This window comes from Erythrolamprus reginae, chromosome 5, assembly GCF_031021105.1.
Source record: "Erythrolamprus reginae isolate rEryReg1 chromosome 5, rEryReg1.hap1, whole genome shotgun sequence".
Taxonomy (NCBI): Eukaryota; Metazoa; Chordata; class Lepidosauria; order Squamata; family Dipsadidae; genus Erythrolamprus; species Erythrolamprus reginae.
In genome coordinates this window covers 58,761,511-58,775,598 of record NC_091954.1, presented here as the reverse complement: position 1 = coordinate 58,775,598, position 14,088 = coordinate 58,761,511, and positions in this window count along the sequence as shown.

Here is a 14,088-nt window from a genome sequence, read left to right as displayed (position 1 = left end):
CTTTCCCTTGTTTATTGTACAGGTAGTCCTCAACTTACAACAACAATAGGTACTTGAAAATGTGTTGTCAAATAGTGCAGTTGTTAAGTGAAGCATCACATGACTGCATACAATTTTCTGATCTTTTTGCTGCAGTTGTTAAGCAAATTACCTTTTCATTAAACAAAATATCATATGACCATAACTTGCAACCTTCAGCCAGCTGTCCCATTGATTTTGTTTGTCATAAACCAGATAGGAAGGTCACAAGTGGTGATCACATGATTGCAGAACGCTGTGACTGTGGTAAATGTGTGACAGTTGCTAAGCACCTGAATCAAGATCATGCAACCCAGAGGTTCTGCAGTGATCTTAAGTGTGACAATCATTTTTTTTCTTTGTAACTGAACTGTCATTAAATGAATGGTCATTAAGCAGTGACTACCTGTAGATTTTGTAATATTACTCCTCCATCTTTTGGTTAAACATTAGGATGTATTCAATCTCTGAAAGATTCTGATAGCAAACAAATACATATCTTCCAAAAATGCAGAAAAGTTAAGCTTGTTTAATAAGGTTTGTATATAATAATAAGCTTTGTACTGGATTTAATTTTTGGTTTAGTAAATCAATTTCAATTAAGAAACAGTAATTTTCTTTTTCCACAAAATACAATTCCAAACTGAACTTGAGTTTAAAACCCACACCTCCTATGGCTTGTCTTTGTTTTTGTGGTTTACCCATTTTTCTGGTTATTGGAAAGAAGTTGGCAAAAAGAAACCAACCTGACTCATGAAATACTGACTATGTTTTGTCTGTGTTCAACAACCCTAATCCAAATAAATCATGGTTTAATATTTATGAATACTGTAGAACCTCTGGTCATGAACACTTCTGACCATGACCAAATCTGGTTCCAACCAAAAATTTAAACCAACATCCCCCCCCTCAATTTCCCCTTTTGTGCACCCCCCTTTTTTTGTATGTGCCAAATTTCCAAAATTAGGTTTGGGTCCCGCAACCAAATCGGTTTGCAAGCAAAGCTAGGGAACAAATTATGGTCTTGACCAGAGGTTTTACTGTACAGCTATACATTTATTCAGAATGTCTAAGTAAATATATCTGGAAAAATCCTCAGTCCTGTTTCAACAGTTGCTATCAAATTTTAATATTGCAGAAGGAGGCTATAGATAAAAAAATCTTTAAATATATTAAATCTAATTTTTGTTTTGACTTCAATCTTGGAGTAATGTCTTCCACATGTGTTCAAAGGTCAAGTACAGCTCTTAGATTTAAAAAAAGTTCCACAAGTTTCCACACCTGTGGAATAAAACAAAGTCTCCCCTAACTACATGTCACTGCATAGTTGTCAATATCATATACAGTACTTTGTCGGATGAGTCTTACGGTGGTGTGGTATAGTACCTAATAGGATTTTAATGGCAAATAGAACAGAAAGGAAATGTCAATTTTACTTGCATTATTATAATAGCCTATTACACAATTATAAACATGGTTATTTTCTTAATGATACTTTGAGAAATATAAAATTCAATCTTATTACCTAGTAATAAATTAGAACATTGAAATGCTAATTGGAACTATTTGTCTTTTCAAAATGAGTTTATATGTCTTTGTTGTAGCTCATACTTAGAATTTTAATAGAAACTGATAGGCTACATTCAGGAACAAGTTAAAGAAAAATAATTAAACATTGTCATTGTCTTAAAAGGTTTTCCTAAAATTCCTTGGTGGCTATTTAAACATTTGTTAATAATTTGAAGTTCTTAAGATTTATCTTTGCAAATGTGAAATTGTATGATTATGAATGAATTTTTGCTGGAAAAACAGGATTTTCTCCACTGCTGTCACCAATTTTCACCAGAATTCCCATTGCTCCTCTGGAGTGCATCCCCACCTCAGGGCATTTTGACTATGAGGTAAAATCTTCAAGGTAATGAATCAGTCTCCCCTAATTCTGGAGGACACCCATCAGCAGAAAAACAGCATTGAATTCCACCATTGGGTTTGGAAGAGAATTTTGCACCCTAAAATAGTTTGCTAGACACTTATAAGAAGAGAGATCTACTTGCAATCAAGACAAGAAAAAATTAAAATGGAATGGTTCACTTGGGCAATTTTTGAAACTGAACCTTGGAATGGTTTTATATTCTTCAAATATGGGGGGGAGGGAGGAGAGGAGGGGGGAACACGGGACTTTTTCCTGATTATTCAAAATCCTGACTACAAAAGACCATTTATAAATCCTATATTGCACTTGTTTTGTATCTTTAATCAGTATGTCAGAATTTGTTTTTAATTAGGTATACACTTGGCAGTAATGTGCACAATATACCAACATTAAAAAGCACATTTAGGATTAATTATATGAACCCTGGTGGCTTTTTTATTCAGTAAAGATCTGAAATTTTTGCTTATTGTTTCAATATTGCAGTCTTAAGCAGAAAGATACATAATTCTGCCTGATTCTATGAGTCCACAATAATTTGTGAATTGATAATAAAAACATGTAAAATAGGCAACACAAATGTACTTTCTGAATTGTAATGTTGATTGTTATGTCTATAAAAGATTGGCTTGCTTTTTTCTGTATCAATTCTGTATCCATTATAAATAGTATGTTTGTAAATGAGCCATTGATGAGTCTTTTGGACATTTTCTACCAATCAAGTCTAATCTTGTCTAAAAACTGCAGCATTGCAGTTAATTGATACTCTAGACTCATTTTTTTCAGAATTATTTGTAACCTGCAAACCTTTCTTTCTTGTTTGAATTAAGCACGAGAGATAAAAAGCTGAACTTTTATAAAGGAACTCTTGGTTTAAAACCTTTATTTTCTGTTTTCTCTCCCTGCCCCCTCCACAAAAAGAATGCTGATGGATGGAAAGTATAGCAATATTGCAATATTTAATACATGGAATAATACCTTTTATATCTGACACATACTGCATTTTATATTCCATATGCTGCAAGTATGAGGCATCTTTTCCTGGAGGTAACCAAGCATTAAAAAACTCCACCTCCTCAAGCATTGTAGATGCATTCCAAGTTATTTGAATGAAATACATGTCACATTTTTGAGGTTTCATTTGTAATAGAAAATAATTGATATGATCTTTAAAGTGCTTAACCTTACTTCAAGGTTAAATAAAAACATGACAGAAGATAGTACAATTTATTTGGGGGAAACCCCCCCCCCCCCCCAGTGTTATAGAGATATAAATAAGCTCTTCACTGCTTTTCTTGCAACACTTTGAGAATTCAAAAGTTTATTTGCTTTTTAGATTTACTTCTCATGGTCACTTCAAAATGCAGACTAATTTTAACTTTTATAGCTGCTGAAGTATAAAATAAACCAAGAATACCTGCCGTTAATTATACTATTCCAGTTCATGACAACTTCTTTAACTTTTTCTGCTGTTAGTAATATATAATTAAGATAACACAGGAGTACTGTGGGGATTTATTAAAGTGTGGTGAAATCGGGTAAGAAGAGTTCTAAATGCAAAGGAATTATGATTAGAAAATATCTAATTATAACTTGGAATACAAATGAGAAATCAGCTTATTTTTTCATGATTAAATTAGTTATAAATTATATTACTTTGGCCCGCATTCTGCTTTTAATTTGATAATTGAATAAGCTAAGAGAAATTCAGCTTTTTGTTTCCAAGAATTTTTATTGAGGATTGAAGCTTTTAGCACTGTAGTTCATCAGTTCCTTTCTTTTATTCTGTTCCAGCTTATACTTAGATAAATACGGTACCTTAATATGAAGTATTCTGCAAATTTGGTTTGAAGTGAAATAATTAATGCTAATGTTTCAAACTCTGGAAGTTTTGTTTGTGAATGATAACAGACTTTGTACATGATATCCTGACTAGTAGTATGGACCTTGAATCGTGGCAAAGTGTAATATCTACATTCCTTCAAAGTCTAGCTGTTAGATAAGAATAAGGTAGGAACAAGGAACTTATTGTTCCTACCAGGGGGGATTGATTTGCAAGTTTTAGCCCCATTGAGAGTTGGTTCATACCTGAACAAAAAATCCTAATTAATTATCTCTTTCATTTCTAAGTTTCAAATACTGTATACAGCATTTGAAAAGAAGCCGGCATGTAAGTATTTTTTATCACCATTGGTAGGGAATAAATATAATTTGGTGATGGTTCCCTTGGGTATCATGCAGTTCATTGTCCTTGCATCTACATTTTTATGGTGTTCTTTGGGATATCAATTATAAGTAGTTACCTGTACATGCAAATTCCTTCACTGTTGTGAATATGTTTAGAAATCATGCTGAGGCATCATTTATGGTATTTGATATCATTTAATAGCTACTGTGCCACTAGGAGAAAGTAATCGGTATTTATTTTAACACTTAATATGTTAGCTGAATATAAGGAATACTACCTTAACCCTCAGTTATAAACTTCAGAAAACAGCTATGACTGATTATGGTCAATGCTGAATATATTATCTTAGAAAGCAATAGTGAATGTATCACATATGGTATGGAACAATATGAAAAAATTCTGGCATATGAAACATGAGAGACTGCCTTTCTCTGCTTACCTAAGTCTACCCCATCTGATCTGGCAGAGAAGAAAACTCTGGGTACTTTCATCTAAGGATCTACATTTAATTGGTCCCAGAAGATGTGCCTTTTCTCTGTTATGGTGCCTGTCTTGTGGAATATTCTTCCTTCCCAAAAGTTAAATTTGACCCTGCCCCCAATTCTTTTTGATATTCTGAAGGCCATTTAGACCTATGGCTATATAAATTTGATTAACAAAGCAATATATCATGGATAATTAATATTCATGACCTATCTATCCACTCACGACCTTGCATTTTATCATTTAAATGTCATGTTGGAAACTAAAAGGACAAATAGTCTTTTAAAATCTAAAGTTTTCTTATTCTCCTTCTCTCCCCCCTCTCATATATTACAATGATATGATATATGACCACAATGACTCAACCAACCCATACAGGCCCCTCCCCACCTGTTCACTTCCCAATGACGCTCACCTGATGTAACCTCCCCATCACAAGACTCACTAATGACAAGATTCTCACTTGACATACCCACACCTGAAGCCCTTATAAACAGAAGAATACTGACATCCCCTAAAGTCTGCTGAAGAGGTTAGTCTAGTAATGAAATGTCCAGAAACCAACCCACAAGCTAAAAGAATGAACCTTCACCCTTATCCTATACCCTAGCTACTGATATTCACCAGTATCACATGACTACAATTGCTATACTAAGCAGGCAATGTATTTGAGTATAGGAGTGCAAAATAGCAATAGCACTTCTATACTTCACAGGGCTTTACTGCCCTCCAAGTGGTTTACAGAGTCAGCATATTGCCTCCAACAATCTGGGTCCTCATTTTACCGAAGGATGGAAGGCTGATTCAACCTTGTGTCAATGAGAATTGAACTGCCAAACTGCTGGCATTCAGTAGAAGTAGCCTGGAGTACTGCATTGTAGCCACTACACTGCCATGCTAACTTTGGCATTCTTTGAATGAATAGTATATGAGGAAGTGTAATATTTTAAAATCTCTTCCTTTTTTATTCTTATTCTTTCTCATTCTTAGCTTTATCAGGTATGCTTGTGTACCTACCATTCCCTAGGACAAAAAAGTGGAATGGTGCCAGCAGTATGAATCAGGAAGTATGTGTCTAACACTGCTTAATTTAAAATTGCACTTGTTCGAAAAATTATAGGTTAGGGATGAAAAGTTTCTGGAATGTTTAATAAGATTGAGAAAAAGGAAAAAGGTATATCACCAGGAGTACACAAACTGCAAACTTTCTTGTAATGGCAAGATCAATTGAGTAATTTAATTATTGTGACTTGTTCTCCCTAGAAGGACAACTTCCAAAGGCTTATTGCTTTTATATTCTGCTCACTCCAAAACGGATTCTGAGCGACTAATAAATCCTTTGGGATTGGGCGGCCTAGAAGCCGAATAAATAAATAAAAAAAGATAATACAAACTGAAAACAAAGTGAAAAGAGTATAAAACAAATAATATAGAAAAGGAATATTAAAGATTTAAATATTCCTGATTAAATTAATTAATTAAATATTCCTGATCTTCCTTACAACAAATACAGGCAGATTTAAAATTTCCCTACTCTAACCCCACTCCTTATAAGATTATATATATAATTCACATCTTTTACTCATTCAATAAATGAGTATTCATGTCCAAGTGGAAAAAGTCCACAAATTTCCAGAATTTTATAGAAATATTCCTTGATCAAACAAAGCAAGTTTATAATCCTTTCCTTTACTTATAACTATCTTGTTTTTTAACTCAGCAATTTGCTGAATCTCATTCAAACTTACTTTCTTGTGTCTCAAAGAATTCTTCAAGACAAAGCTTTAAGAAATCACATTTTGTAAATTGAATGATAAATGTTTGACCATCATTTTTTATATCTTGACATTATTTGTATTTCCAGTTTGTCTACAATTTCTTTGTTTTTCTGATATGTCTACATCAACTGAAATTAGTTTCACCTTTTCATCCCATTAGTCTACTAAATAGCTCATGACCTGTTTGATCATAGTTTCAGATATTTCCTTGCCTCAACAGACTTTTTCCACCAAATTTGAATGAATTAGATAGAGAACCCTGCAAATGTGCCATTGGTGCACATTTTTGTAAATATTTTTAATAGAATTACGATAGATTTTGCTTCTGAGTTAATGATGGAAGAAAAATGCTATTTCATAATCTAGTTGTCTTTTTGCATTCAGAAATATCTTCCTATTGATTTGTGTCTTTGTGAAGCAATAAACATTTTAAGGCTGTAATAGCTTCAGCCAAGCCCCAAGCAGTGACTCACCTGCTAATGCTCAATATGACAGAAAATGGTATGGTAAAGCTAAAATTATTCTTTATCATGCTGTGGTAGCTGTTGGAAAATGGTTCTGTTATAGGGAGGGTCATTCATATTTCCCCCCTAATTAGCAGTGATTGGTATTGCTCACATAGGAAGACCTAATACAAATGCTATACAGTGATCCCCCGATCATTGCGAGGGTTCCGTTCCAGGACCCTCCGCAATGAGCGGGTTTTCGCGAAGTAGCGCTGCGGAAGTAAAAACACCATCTGTGCATGCGCAGATGGTGTTTTTACTTCCCAGCAGCGAGGAGCCGAAGATTGGGGTTTCCCCGCCGCCCACGCCCACGTTCGCCTTTCGTTTCTAGCTCGCTGTGCAAATACAGCCTCACGCTAGCCGAAGGGCAGCTCTGGTTTTTTGGAAGGAGGAACGAGTTGAAGGTGAACTGCCCGTTATTAGCAAGCAACCAAAAACGCAATTTTGCCCCCTTTCTGTCTCTTCCTCGCCCGCCCTTCGCCCGGCCACCCGCCGTTCGCTCGCTGCTCGCCCGGCCACCCGGGTTCGTTTGGCTTCGGGACATGCCGGCGGCGACATTTTAAAACAGCCGCGCGGCTTCCCAACTGAGTCCCGAAGTTCGCCTTTGACTTCGGGACTCAGTTGGTAAACCACGCGGCTGTTTTAAAACGTCGCCGCCGGCATGTCCCGAAGCCAAACGAACCCGGGTGGCCGGGCGAGCAGCGAAGCGAACGACGGGTGGCCGGGCGAAGGCCGGGCGAACGGCGGGCGAGCCGGGCGAACGGCGGGTGGCCGGGCGAACGGCGGGCGAGCCGGGCGAATGGCGGGCGAACGGCGAACGGGGGAAGACCCAGGGAAGCCGCCCAGCAGCTGATCTGCCCGGCGCCATCTACGCATGCGTGCCCATAGAAAAAAAGGGCGCGCATGCGCAGATGGTGTTTTTACTTCCGGGTTCAAAAATAGCAAATTAGCCGTTTCGCAATCATCGGGACCGCAATACCCGGGGGACCACTGTATTCACTTGGACTAAACCAAGAGTGAATATTATGAATTACCTCATCACTTAGAAATGAAAAAAAGTATTATAATAATTGTACTATAATATAAATACTATATTTTAATAACAGAATAACAGAACAGAATAATATAATGTTATTGGAAGGGACCTTGGAGGTATTCTAGTCCAACTCCCTGCTCAGGCAGGAAACCCCATACCATTTTCAAACAAATTTCTTCTCAAAAACTTCTAATGTTGGAGCATTCACAACTACTGGAGACAAATTATTCCCCTGATTAATTGTTCCAATTGTCAGGAAATTTCTCCTTAGTTCTAGGTTGTTTATCTCCTTAATTAGTTTCTATCCATTTTTGTTTGTCCTACCTTCAGGTGCTTTGGAGAATAGTGCTTCTAGGTTCTTTATTTTTGGAAGATGTGGAAAGCAAACATCTTTTTTGTTGTCAACTTGTGTGAGAGAAATGCTTAGTGTCATGGTATCTACTTAGGTACTAGCATGATATGGATATTGGGAGCAGATCCAGGGGTAGGATAATCTATGCATATTCTTTTTGATTAAACTTTTTTGCTCATGAAAAGAAACAGTGTCAATTTTGCATTTTTACTTCACAGATTTTGGATCCCAAATCAATGGTGGAACGTATTTATGGTCCTATTACCCCAGATTCAATTCTCGATATCCATTGTTACAACTAGAAAAATCTTGAAGGTTTAATGTCAGTGACCATATACTATTTGTATCATTTAACAAATCACTTAAAGGCCCAGAAGAATTATTGCATCTAAAGATGATACCAGATATTGATGTTTTGCAGCAAAGTTTTAAATTAAAACAATCATTTAAATAGGAAAGGAAGTGGGACAGAATGTCACTGTGATACTTGGGAGTACAGTGTTCCCTCGATTTTCGTGGGTTCAAAGTTCGCGAAAAGTCTATACCACGGTTTTTCAAAAATATTAATTAAAAAATACTTCATGGGTTTCCCCCCTATACCACGGTTTTTCCCGCCCGATGATGTCATATGTCATTGCCAAACTTTTGTTTGCCTTTAATAAATATTTTTTTAAAATAAACTTTAATAAATAAACAGGGTGAGTAATAATTTAAATGGTTGCTAAGGGAATGGGAAATTGCAATCTAGGGGTTTAAAGTGCTAAGGGAAGGCTTGTGATACTGTTCATAGCCAAAAATAGTGTATTTACTTCCGCATCTCTACTTTGCGGAAATTCGACTTTCGCGGGTGGTCTCGGAATGCATCCCCCGCGATAATCGAGGGAACTCTGTACCGTATTTCCTGCTCTGCTGTGGATAGTACCGATGAATCAATAATGAATGCCTTTTTGTAAGAAATGTTCTTTCTGGGTTTGCTTCCAAGTGGGGAAAAAGACACAGGAAGTCTCAAAATGGGTGAGCAGCGTGGTCGGGCGGTAGGAAAAGCAAGTAGGATGCTTGGCTGCATAGCTAGAGGTATAACAAGCAGGAAGAGGGAGTTTGTGATCGCGCTATATAGAGCGCTGGTGAGACCACATTTGGAATACTGTGTTCAGTTCTGGAGACCTAACCTAAAAAAAGATATTGACAAAATTGAACGGGTCCAAAGACGGGCTACAAGAATGGTGGAAGATCTTAAGCATAAAACGTATCAGGAAAGACTTAATGAACTCAATCTATATAGTCTGGAGGACAGAAGGAAAAGGGGGGACATGATTGAAACATTTAAATATGTCAAAGGGTTAAATAAGGTTCAGGAGAAAAGTGTTTTTAATAGGAAAGTGAACACAAGAACAAGGGGACACAATCTGAAGTTACTTGGGGGAAAGATAAAAAGCAACATGAGAAAATATTATTTTATTGAAAGAGTAGTAGATCCTTGGAACAAACTTCCAGCAGACGTGGTTGGTAAATCCACAGTAACTGAATTTAAACATGACTGGGATAAACATAGATCCATCCTATGATAAAATGAAAAAAATAGTATAAGGGCAGACTAGATGGATCATGAGGTCTTTTTCTGCCGTCAGTCTTCTATGTTTCTAAGCATGGAGGCTGTCTGGAAAGATGGTTTTAGTGGTGGACAGCAGAGTCACATGGTTTGAGGTCCTGGGACAAAAAGGGACCACATGCCTCAAAGATATTGAAGAAGAAGAGAAGGGCTGAGATGATGAAAGTGCCTGGGTTTTATACCCTCTGTTGGCCCCTCCTTAAAAGTTTCCTGTTTCTGTGTAAGAAATGTATTCCATTGGTTGTCAGACTCCCAACAATAGGGGGTCTTAGCTAACTTTGTAGGCTTTTGTCTATGTCCCACCAGGCTTGGCTCTTCTCAGGCGAGATGGCTTTGGGATTCTGATTATGGTTCTTCCTATAGATGCTTATTATGTGGAATAGACTGCCCATTGACAAAGATGGGTGGTGGTGGTTGATGATGGTGGTGATGAGTGAGGGGGGCTCATTCCTTAATGGCACATTGACAAAGACTACAAGGAGTGAGTCTTTTTCCCTGCCTAAAACATGTTTCTCCATTTTTTCATCCAGGGAAATATAATATTCTGCCTTTTTAATATTTCTTGAAATACAGTGTTCCCTCAATTTCCGCTGGGGATGCGTTGCGAGACCGCCCGCGAAAGTCGAATTTCCGCGAAGTAGAGATGCGGAAGTAAATACACCATTTTTGGCTATGGACCGTATCACAAGCCTTCCCTTAACACTTTGAACTCCTAAATTACCATTTCCCATTCCCTTAACAACCATTTACTCACCATTATTACTGGTACTCACCATTGAATAAGACACTTAGTGATCCTGATATTTATAAACATAATTATTTATTAATAATAATTATTTTTTTTGTTATTTATTTGCAAAAATTATTAGTTTGGCGATGACATATGACGTCATTGGGTGGAAAAAAACGTGGTATAGGAAAAAAACTGAAATATTTTTTAATTAATATTTTTTGAAAAACCGTGGTATAGGCTATCCGCGAAGTTTGAACCCGCGAAAATCGAGGGAACACTGTATTTCATTTGCCTAGGAGTGGTGTAGGTGCTAATTTCCTACAGCCTTATGCATCTTCCTCCTTTTTTGTGATTTCCCAGTAGGTGTTACAGCTTTGATGCCGCTGTTTCTGAGCTCAATCTCAAGCCTCATCCATCCATCCTGCTTGCTGGTTTCTCTCAGCATTGCTTACTCAAACTGAGGCAATAATGCACCTGCCATCATCTCACTTCAAGGTCAAAATGTACCACCTGTGTATTAAGTTTCATGAACATTTTTGTGCACCTTCAAGTCAGTTTTGACTCCTGGTAACTGCATGGAGAAGTCCCTGCAGTTTTCCTAGCAAACTTTTCAGAAGTGGCATGCCACTGGTGCTGCCTTAGGTGAGAGAAAGTGCCTGGCTGAAAGTCATCCAGCTGGCTCTGTGCCTAAAGCAGGACTAGAACTTGCATCTCCCTAATTTCTGGCCCACTGCCTTCAACCATTACAGCTTTTTGTGCATAAATGGGAGTTGCAGCTGTAAAGCCATCATGAATTCTCTGAAAGCTACACTTTTAACAATATGAGAAGCAAATCTAAAGTAGACTTTAGGCTCTGCCCCAACACTATTTAAAACATTTTCCTATGGGATCTAAAGAGAAGAATATTCAAAAACAATATTTTATGACATCTCAGCTCTGTTTTGCAGAATGAGGCTGCTTCTATAGGTCCACAGAAACAGAAGATTGAAAGCAGAAAAAGACCTCATGGTCCATCTAGTCTGCCCTTATTCTGTTTCCTGTATTTTATCTTAGGATGGATATATGTTTATCCCAGTCATGTATAAATTCAGTTACTGTGGATTTACCAACCATGTCTGCTGCTTCTGATCTTTCCCCCAACTAACCTCAGATTGTGCCTCCTTGTTCTTGCGTTCAGTTTCCTATTAAAAACACTTCCTGAACTTTATTTAACCCTCTAACATATTTAAATGTTTCTATCATGTCCTCTCTTTCCCTTCTGTCCTCCAGACTATACAGATTGAGTTCATTAAGTCTTTCCTAATAAGATTTATGTTTAAGGCCTTCCACCATTTTTGTAGCCTGTCTTTGGACCTGTTCAATTTTATCAATATCTTTTTGCAGGTAAGGTCTCCAGAACTGAACACAATGCAGTGGTACCTCTACTTAAGAACTTAATTCGTTCCATGACCAGGTTCTTAAGTAGAAGCAATTTTTCCCATAGGAATCAATCTAAAAGCAAATAATGCATGCAAATAATCCATTAGGAGAGAAATAAAAGCTTGGAATTTGGGTGGGAGGAGGAGGAAGAAGAGGAGGAGGATAGTCACTGCTGAAGGAAGAAGGTGAGGTGAGGGGAATCAAAAAAATCCAACTTTTAAGGCTTTAAAAAAAGGGGGACTCTGAGGTGACGAGGAGAAGCATGCGCCTCCCATACACCTGGTGCGAGGCTGCCTCCCAAACACTGTACCAGAGATAGAAAACCAGGCGGGTGAGAGGGGGGAACTCCTGCTTTGACCAAAAGGTGACTGCTGCTGTTGCTGCTGCTACCTGCTTCTTCTTCCTTCCCATGCTGTAGGGCTCCCCTCTCCTCTCACTCATTCGCATTTTAGCTGGCACCTTTCCTTCACTGTGGTGACTTCTTAGTTTGGCTGAAGCCAAGTTGATCTGGCCGGGGCGAACCCCCCTTTTGCCTTTCCATGCCCAGATGCTCTGGGAGACAACCTCGCGCCAAGTGTATGGGAGGCAGCGTGAGGGAGTTGCCGCAAAGTTGTTTATTCCCTCTCCAAGCACCCAGAGAAAGGAAAACGCTTCGTTCGTTCTGTGCTGCCAAAGCCTCCTTAAGCACCACCGAAAGGCTCTGGCAGCCCAGAGTGTTCATTTCTTATATATATATATATGTTAAAAATTGACACACACACAAACATACCAGTATAAAATAACTATGAACCTAATGAGTAAATTTAAAGTTTCTCCCTAGACTTTGTGTTTTTTATCAAGTTCAGACTCTTGCACGATTACAATAGTGTTTCTCAACCCCAGTGACTTTAAGATGTATATATTTTCAATCCTGTTCTTACAGTTTTTTTGTCAGATAGGCACCAGCTGGCTGGAGTATTCTGGGAGCTGAAGACCAGACTTAGATTTGCTGAGAAATACAGCACTAGAGACCCCATAGTTATATAATTATACCATTAGCTTATACTTTCTTTTTTAGGCTTTAGCTTAGCGTTTACTTTGCATCAGCAACCTAGTTCAAAAAAACATCCATAAAGAATATTTTTTTGTGTGTGCTGTTTCATTTATTTATTTAAATTTATTATACCTATCCAAATCCAGTGGAGTTGTACTGGGATGTGTATTTGAATAAACAAGCTTTCTTCCATGGTAGTTATTTTATTTATTAACCCATGGTATGCTAACAAAATTCTGATTTTAGCTATCAGCTGCAAAGATAAAACATAGCGGGCCATGTTTTCTCTCTCATCAAAGAGCCGTGAACATTAGTTCTGTGATGTTTTATTAGTTTTATTGGTTTGGTTTGGTTCAATTTACATAACTGAACACATAAGCACAACGCAAATCAGGTCTTATTTTATCTCTACCTACTCATTCAAGTTGAACTCCATATGATTCTTAGAGTCTAACTGCAAAAGGGGTAATATAAAAATAAAAAACCCCAGAACAAGTACAAAAGTAACTAGAAAATAATCATGATACGGCAATGCAAACAACAGAGGGAACATAGCCAGGTTCTTAAAGTGGCTTAGAATTTCATCAGGGTGGGAGCCTTATAGATTTTAGGGGCACCTCATTCTAGAGAGCAGGTACTGGGATAGAGAGGAGGAGGTTCCTGCATCCCAAAATATGACACTCTAATTAAGATAATTTGGAGCATGTTGTGTTTAGCTCTGGCCCAGCTCCTGCCCCAAGGACTGTGGATGTGGGGGAGACATCCACATGCTGCAGGCCTGTTTTGCCCCGGTGAAATCTGCTGATGAAGGCTCCTCTGACCAAGAAGACATGAGTGACAGGGAGGAGGAGAGTGTGGCAGACAGCTCAGAAGGAGATCAATTATCTATCTCCTCCTTGGATTCAGAACAAGAGTTAATGATACAGCCACGCATGCGGAGAGTGATGCATAGGCAACAACAACTGAGAGATTATTATCAAAGAAAATGAGGCCACCAGTGGTT